The sequence below is a fragment of the Triticum dicoccoides genome, chromosome 7B (assembly GCF_002162155.2).
Source record: "Triticum dicoccoides isolate Atlit2015 ecotype Zavitan chromosome 7B, WEW_v2.0, whole genome shotgun sequence".
In the NCBI taxonomy this organism is placed as follows: domain Eukaryota; kingdom Viridiplantae; phylum Streptophyta; class Magnoliopsida; order Poales; family Poaceae; genus Triticum; species Triticum dicoccoides.
The window spans coordinates 670,495,059-670,504,268 of record NC_041393.1 but is presented as its reverse complement, the minus strand read 5'-3'; the positions used below and the strand labels follow the sequence as shown (position 1 = coordinate 670,504,268).

Genomic DNA, 9,210 nt, shown 5'->3' with positions numbered 1-9,210 from the left:
TATTTATCAACTTTACTTCAACTTTATGTGCTAATTTTTCCCGCAGCAACACGCGGGGTACCAATTCTCTCTACATGCAGAGTGTCCACGTCATATGCATGCAACATCAGCATTCATTTATTCAAGCAGCCGAACAACCAGTCGTTTGAGAAATCAGCGTTCAGTTCTTCAGCGTCCAACCAAGCCACATGTCCCTTCAGCGTTCAGTTCTTGCTACTACTGAAGCAGTAATTTTGCCGCCTGGGCTGACGCACGTCCGCGGAGAAGACAACATGTGTCGAACGGGTAGTATAGTTTTTATATTGCAACATCATCTGCCTCTCTTGCTTTTACCCCTGCAGAAATAAGTAGGCAATCATCTTGTGGCGATGCGTCCTTGAGAAGTTTAGCAAGCGACAGCACCTGCAGCTGATTTCTGGGCTGATTGGGTGCCGTTGTTTTTTGCAAATTTTGGCTCATCCCATAAGCATATGAGGCTGCTGACTTCTCTGTTGGTGTGCAGCAATTAATCACTTGGTTGCCTACCAATGGCTTGGTAAGAGCAAGTATAATAAGGACTAAATAGGAAGTGCGGCTTGTCGCACCCCACCCGCACCAACCATATCCAGCCTGGTATGAGACGTTTTTTAGTTCATATGTTTATACGATGAAAGACAATAGTGCAACGGTTCAGTATGTTACAGCAAAAGTGCAAAAGGTTCAGTAGTTGACGAAAATATATATTACACAAAGCCAAAAAAAGGGAGTAACAACTATGCATAGTTTCTATAGGCAAAGTGTATAAGAACATATGTTGAACATAATTTAATTTTGTCTAACATATTTGCAGTTGCACAGGTTACATGTTACAGATAGATAAGGTGCCCACATATATGATAGGGAAAAAATTAATAGGCACACAAGCCCTTGTTTTCTCCCTAACAGATTGACTTAGAGCATGTAAATGCCCTACTTGCGAGGATAGCTTGCAGGCCTTTATGTGTTTGTTGATGGTGTAAATTCCATAGCTAACTCCACACTTGGTCCGACAAAATGATGGTGCGTTCCATGTCTCCATGTAGCTGCCAGATCTGAGAAGCACAAAGAATGAGAATGGAAGTAAACTGGAGATGCCATGAACATAAATTTGTCAAGGTGCAGGGATCAACACACGATATTTATCAAACCGAAACGTGCTAATTGGGTTGTGAGTACAACATTCACTTGATTTTATGTGTAAAAAGGAGTGCTTACCTGATTGATGGTGGATGTAAGTGTGAAGGAGGCAATTTAACTACAATCACCTATGATGATGCCTTCACAACAATAAAAATACTCAGCAAGGCCCGAAGACTCACATAAGGGCATAATTTCCATAAAAGCTTGATTTTCAGTAGAAAGCACCAAAACTCATATCAAAGCATAATATAGTAATAGTGGTTTAGTGTAAAGCAACAATTTAGGGGCAAGCACAATATACATATGATTCGGTACAAAGTAGAACATATATAGTAATAGTGGTTCTTCACAGAGGGCAAGCATGTGTACTTTTTTTGGTATGATTTGCACCGTGCTAACTAAAATAATATCAAGCTATGCTGCATCTATACTATGAAAAGAAGCACAAGATCATTAAGGCATGCAGAAGTGTGTGATGGGTTTACACAGAAACAGATTTTACATTGTAGAAACATAACATCTGAATAAAGAACTGAACAGTGACTACATCAAAACTACAACAAATATACACCTGTTGCCAGTTCATCTACTCAGTAATCAGCAAAATATTCTTCTCAACATTTGAAGAAATTCTAGAAAACAAAGGCTTGTTAAAAGGCTAATAACACACGTGAGAAGAGGAACAAAAAGGATCAAAGGAAATTGCCAAAGTATACCTTAAATCAAGTAGTTTGACTCAGTTTCTTAGTCGACCCTTCATACCTCCTCATTTGTAGTTATATGAGGCAAAGAACCGAGAATAATCATTTGCACAAAGTACTTCACAAATGAACAATCTCAGCATGTAGTGCAACTACCAACTTTAAAAATCTTATTCTGGCTCATAAGGAAATGATTTAGTGAAGCATGTACATGCACCAAGTACTCTGTAGAAGCATATAAATAGAAAAGGTACAAAAACAATGGTATACCTGCAGCTTAGACACGGCATCAAGCAACAATAATCTTAACTATCATAGCAATTACCTACATAGTGATGCTTCTGTGTAGTTACAATCTCTGCTCCTTCAAAGCATTTAGTGTCTATCCTATTTTTATGTTTAGTTATAGGCACGTCCATACACTTCGTAGGAACAGGGGCACAAGCGTAGCTTAGAAGTGGAATAAGTAATGTACTCCTCTCGCTCGCTCGCTCAAATTCAATGTCATAAGAACATGCACGGAGGTTAAATTAAGAAGTCCAAGACAAATTCAATGTAGAATCCATATTTTTAGAATGGCCAACAATTATGTGTAAGACAGTGCATGATATTTTGTACCACAAAGTAATCTTATAATGTTGCAGGAGGCTATATTCAAGTTTTACCTTCTTTATCACGGATGCATATCAAATTGTTGCTCCTTGACCTTTTGATAATATGGTTGCTGCTGGAGTCCTAGGAAGAGAGAAATTGCATTGACATTAGTATTCATACCTATGCTTGTTCAGGAATTTGGATCAAAATATAATTACACATGTCATAACAATTAGACATGAACACTCATTTGTGCATTTGTGCGTCTCATATATTTGTTTAGAGCAGAATTTGTAACACACACATTGGAAACGATGGCATTTAATTTGGTGGCATTAAAAAAAAGGAAAATGGCTACTAACAGAGGGTATAAAATCATTTCAATGAAAATAAATAAGCTGCTACAGGCATCAAATTATAATGTCATTGGCATCTCAGCTTTCAGCCACAAGGGAATCAAGATTGAGAGATAGACAGACCTGTGGGTTGGAGTTGCCAGTTCATCTACGCAGTCACTTCGACGAAATTCTTCATGGAAGCCATGTCTGTCTCTTCGGTGTGCCAGAGGTTGTGCCTCTCCTGCTAAGCACCAAGTGGTGGCAGCCTAAGTTCAGTTTTGAATAGAGATGGTTGGCTTGCAGGTGATGAATAAAATAATTTAAGTGATCGATATAATTCTAATTCTAAGAACCGGGAAGCTTTTTGTGAACCCCCATAAGACGATATGTTGCTTTATGGCCACAGTATAGTTAAATGGAAGCTTTAGTAAGCAAGTAAAGAAACCTACCGAAGAAAATGCTTTGCAAACAGAGCTTCATTATCCCGACATCACTCTCAAGAAATAGAAATAGTAATAGTATTGTATATATCTTCTTTTTGTTGAACAGATTTTGAATGTATCATTCTTGTGTTCATCAAAGCAAAGGTATGAATAATCTACAGTCTGATACTTGACCAACTAAACCACTTGGAAACAAGCCATCACCAATTTATCAACAAACTTGTACACAAAGGACTTGTATAAATATTCAAATCACATGAAGAATCCAAGCAGCAGCCCTCGAAAGTGCCCAAGCCACTAATATTTGGTAGTCTGTATAAGAATGATTTTAGTAATACCATTTCCTAGCAAATAGCTAGTATATATCCGGATGAAATTAGTCACGTTTAGTCTATGAGTCTCAACCTCGGAACGACTCATCGACTCGTAAACCTTGGGAGCAGGCTGTCCTACTGAACAAGAAGGCACATGAGGCATGTGTCTACTTCTCATTTCCATTTTACCAAACACACACGGAAATGCAATGTTGATTATTTGTAGGTCTGGGAAACATCAATTACACTATGCGCAATCTAAGCACCAATAGTCATGGCTCACCAGTGCGCCACCAATCCAAATAATTAAAGAGGAGGACACTTGATTGATCTGCATCAACGGCCCGTGCCTGAACCACCAGCAATGAGCTGAGAAGGAGGAAGTTTGACTTCTGCTGCTTGTGCATCCACAGAACATAAAACAAGTTCTTATATCCCACGCCAAGCAAGGAACCAAGGATCCGCAAGTACTGGAAGTATACTATGCACATAACCTTGCCACCACTCAAAGGCTGCTACCAATTTGATATCATTGATAATAAAACAGTTAAAAGCATCTTCGCAGAAGCGACATGAGACAGATGCTGAAGATTCACACTCACCTAAGATGAACCGTAGCATGCATACGTATGCTCCATTCAAATCATTCAAAGGCTCCAATTCTGCACAGACCAAGATGAAAAGGTCCAAATCAGCTCACCTGCATCACCAATATAGCATCAGAGAATATATTTCCAGCAATCATTCATGTGATTCATCTTCTTCCAAACCACTAATCACACAAAAGTTCATGAAAGTATGGGTACACCACCATCCCGACATCCATCACTAACATGTCCTCATCTATCAAAAATAAATGGAGGCGACACAATAATCAACTAAATATACAGAAATTTACTAATGTTGAGGGATTGAAGTACAGCATGGAGTGGAGGAGAAGTTTGGGAGGAGGGAGGAGGGACCTGGGCGACGGCGTCTGGTTCGTCCTTGCAGGAGGCAGCAACGGCCTTCTTGGCGCACAGGATCTAGTTGAAGGAGGCGCCGGCGACGAGTCGTCCGCGCGCGAGGCCGCCAGGCCCCACGAGGCAGGGAGCCTACGGAGGAGGGAGCCGCCGGCACCGGCGCCGCGGAGGGAGGGGACAATGAGCACCACGGGGCAGGGGGCCTGCAGAGTGAGCCGCCGGCGCCGACGCCGCTAAGGGAGAGGCCCGTGGCCGTTCCTCTCTGGCTGCTCGCGCTCGCGCTCGCCTGGTAGGAGCACCGAGAGGGCGGGGAGGAGGAGAAGACGCGACGGCGGCGGCGGAGGCGAGCGGAGGCGGCGGCGGCGGCGTGGGGAGCAGGCGGCCTTGCGCGAGTGTGGTAGTGAGCGGGCTAGGGCTCTAGGCCCTCGTCCGCCGACGCGGACACGCCATCGAGGGCGAACTCGCGGACGCGCCGGCGTGGCGCACGCGCACCGACGTCCCGCCGTCGACGTCGTCCAGAGCGGACTCCGCGCCGCCGTCGGCTGAGGTTAGGCTGCAGATGCGCGCGAGCTTCTTGCCCTCCCTCTCTGGCCGCTTGCTTCACAGCGTCGTCGGGCAGATGGCAGCGATGCGTGCCGCAGCCGTGGACGGGGAGGATGGCTTGGGCGAGCGGCGGCGACGGCGGGCGGGCGCGGGTCTAGGGTTTGGAGGGAGGAGAGAAGCGAGGCGCGGGCGGCGGGACGGGCGAGACGGCAGGGCGGGGCGAGCGGCTAGGGTTCACCAGGGGAGCCGGCCCTTTTATACCCCCACCACATGAAATTACCAAAATGCCCTGGTGGGGGCATGGTATTTACATTATGTTGCCATTACTATTCATTCCAGCAGTGTTCCTTCCAGATCCGACGGCCCAGGTTCATCCAGCTCTTGATCCGACGCCCGGAATTCCATCAAGCGAACGCATCCGACGACCGAGAGTCGCTGAGCTCTAAGGAGCCTTGTACATCCATCCTTTTCTTATTTCTGGATGACTAGGCGGGTTGTAAACCTTTAAGACTAGTCATAGTGGGGAGTAACTTATAGTAGTAACATGCATATGTTACTAGTCTATGTTACTAACTCCACAGTGGATAGTAACATATGTGTTGTGTCACACATCACTTTATTTATTAGGTTGTAGACTCATCTTTTCTTGATATGTATAATGTTATACTACCTCCGTCTGGGTTTATTAGGCCCCTTTGTATTTCCTGTCAGATTTTGACCATCTATATTACTAAAAATATATAAAATATATGATACACAAATGACACAATTGGATTTGTGTTTGAAAGAACTATCTAACAATATAACTTGTGTGACATACATTCTCCCCGGTAAGGAAATAAGATGTATGTCACACAAGTTATATTGTTAGATAGGGGCCTAATATTAGGCCCCATCTTATTTTGTGCTAAAGCATGAGACTGGTAAGGAAATTGTGGTTGTTTTCTTCTATAATATTGCATACTTTCTCCTCTCCGTTTCTCATCTTCAATGGCTTATTATATATGTTTAATTGTTTATACGAATCACTTTGTTATGAAGGATAATGCATGCCCATCTGCTATACATATTGAAATGAAAATTATTTAGAATAGAGGTGAGCTTGATACATCTTCAAGAAAAGTTTTAAAATTTTGATATACGGTGCATATTTTAGTACGCCTCACTTAAAAAGGTAAGTGTAGACAATTAAGTGTTAACCAAAGCACACGGTCCCTCCAATATACACACCAACTAGGTATTCAACAAAGCAGCCATCTCAGCAATTATTATTTTTTAATCACAAGAAAAAAATTATTAACCTTTTTTCTCAACATGCCGCCATTCCGATTATGTGTGTTTCATTTCCTTTATTCTGACCAGATCAGTGCAAGGCATATACAGCCCATTACTTCAGCTCATTCTCCAGATGCTCATTTGACCTACTTTTATTTTTATTTTTTGCGGTAAGATGATTTTGATAGTTCTGCTCGGCTTGCCTCGTGGACAAACTTTTCATGCCCATGCAGATTATGATACCTATCGTACTTTATGCTCCTAAAAAGTACTTTAGCATATTGAAATTGTATTGACGACAAATTTAGTGCTACAAATCCCGCTGCAACGCGTGGGGTATTATCTAGTTGCTTCAAATTAACTGCCATGAGTATCAGCCTCCTTAACCACCATGGAACCGGCTCATCTATGTGACAAAAAATTGATGCTAGTTTGTAGCACGATTAGAACGTGAAAGATAAGAAGATTAGGGTAAGTAAGACGCACATTCTCAATACGCCCACGCATGCATCCATGAAATTGGAGCTCAATCACGAGATGGCTGCAGATGCGGCTGAATGGCAGAACATATGGATCAATTGTTGAGAGTATGGTAGGTTTGTTAGGATCGCTGATATGTACGCGCCCACGCATGCATCCACAAAATTGGAGCTCAATCGCGAGATGGTTGCAGATGCGGCCGAAGGGCACAATATACGGATCGTTGTTGAGAGCATGGTAGGTTTGTTAGGATCGCTTGGTGCAAAATAAGGATTTGCGGCTTTTTTTTACATAGTACAATTGAAGTCGCTTATGTACATAAGGATACAGTCACTCCTATAAACGCACACACTATCCCTATGAGCACCTCCAAGAGACTGGACCGGCACATAATCTTGAGATTGGCGAAGTCACCACAAATGTTTTTGTAGTCGACGGGAACGTCTCCTCCCGCTGAACGTACATCGCCGGAAGGCCTGGAATAAATCCAGGAAAATGCGAGCACCAATGTCAAGTCTGAAACTTGAAATATGATGGGCAGGGGATACCATTATCTTTCTAACCATCCAACCACATGCTGGTTTGCAGTAAGGGTTTGTGGCTATTATGTGTTGCACGAGAAAGTCATCGTATTAAATCTAGACCGTCGTCATAATTTGATCGCAACAGATGGACCGATTTATGTTTTTTCCAATTTCTACAATTAATGTTGGATTTTCATCTAACTAATCTACTCCATTATAACTTGAATCCACCAGATTAACAGCTTGTATTTACTGATTAACGTGTGAATTTCTAGTGAGTCTCTAATTAGTACTCCCTCCGTTCCTTTTTACTCCGCGTATAAGTTTTGATCAAAGTCAAACTACGCAAAGTTTGATCAAATTTATATTAAAAAATATGAACATCTACAATACTTAAACTATATAATATGAAAATACATTTCATGGTGCATCTGAAAATGTTGACTTCATATTGTGAATGTTGATATTTTTTAATATACAGTTAGTCAAACTATGCAAAGCTTGACTTTGACCAAACCTTATATGCAGACTAAAAGGAAACGGAGGGAGTAGAAGTATACTTTCTAGGGAGTCTCTAATTAGTAGAAGCTAGTCGACAACCCATGCACCTGCACGGGCTAGCAATTTTAATATTAGATATTACATGGTTTTGGCAAATTAGAAATGTCAAACAATCATATGAATATATTGATATAGGTTATTATTATTACACATGCACATTGGATCCAATGAACTTACATTGCTTTGACTATTTTATGATTACATTGTTTAAGTCCGGTTGTGTCACAACGATATAAGTAATATCGCTGTGTGATGGCAAATCACGTCGGATTTGTAGAACATATGTGGAAATAAGGATGTGCTACTTTATGCAGGTTATATAAGTGTATATTAGTTATGTTGGTAGAAAACATGATTACAGATGCAAAAGTTATTGTATGTATCATGCAGTTGTGATCTATAAGTTTCTAAGAGGTATAAAATAAAGTGTTCGATTGTAGCATTTATCTTCCTTTCTTAGTGAACCGAAAAGAAGAAATACATATTTCGTTTTGCCAAGGAAGAATGGTAGAATTATAAATACTTTGTTTCTATATACAATAATGGACACATGCATGCATGAATTTGTGTCAACATACATGACAGTATAAAATCAAGTGTTCTATCGTAGCATTTATCTTCCTTTCTTAATTAACCTAAAAGAAGAAATACATATTTCTTTTTGCCAAGGAAGAACAGTAGAATTATAAATACTTTGTTTCTATATACAATAATGGACACATGCATGCATTACTTTGTGTGAACACACGTGATATTGTAGGAAATAATATACATATTTTAAAAGGGGAAGTTGTGTATTCTTATTATACTATATAAGAACCAAATATTATTCACATTAGAAGGTTTTTTTCTCTACCAATGAATTCTTAAAAAAAATCTGTTATGATTAATGTGGATGGAAATTTTAAAATTTTCTATCCTTATTATACATATCTAATATATCGCATAGACAATCATGTGTTTATATTGTACTAAAACATATCATGCATTCATATTAGATTTATGTGGCGCATGATACCTCCAGATTCTTTTTTTTGTTGATGCACTGATTAATACGTATACAAAGATGTTTCATTAGCTAATTTTTCTCTCTGTTATAAGGACAAAACAAAAGATATGCATAGACGTACTATATATGCTTATGCAAATATGTATTAGCAATCATCACCTCCAAAGAATCATATGAATCCAAGGCTAGATTACATGTTACCTAGATTTCATTTTTTTAGGGACAGATGGTTTCCCTTCTTTGCGTGAGTATTTTTTCCGTTGTCTATTGGTAGAAGAATTTATTTATGGACTTTAATTGGACAGCAA

At 40.5% G+C, this 9,210-nt stretch overlaps 1 long non-coding RNA gene across 3 annotated transcripts; it reads right to left on the bottom strand.

The window, feature by feature from the left end:
- Positions 1 to 739: 739 nt before the first annotated feature.
- On the bottom strand, positions 740 to 5,245 carry LOC119336332. Of its 3 annotated transcripts, XR_005162371.1 has the most exons (6): positions 4,511 to 5,245; positions 4,151 to 4,248; positions 2,933 to 3,032; positions 1,875 to 2,594; positions 1,234 to 1,295; positions 740 to 1,070 (listed from the first exon to the last, which is right to left on the bottom strand). It is a non-coding gene; the product is annotated as an uncharacterized LOC119336332 (long non-coding RNA). The 3 variants fall into 3 exon arrangements; XR_005162372.1 differs by lacking the exons at positions 740 to 1,070; positions 1,234 to 1,295 and having other exon boundaries at positions 1,697 to 2,594; positions 2,933 to 3,035; XR_005162370.1 differs by lacking the exons at positions 740 to 1,070; positions 1,234 to 1,295 and having other exon boundaries at positions 1,697 to 2,594.
- Between the last annotated feature and the right edge of the window lie 3,965 nt (positions 5,246 to 9,210).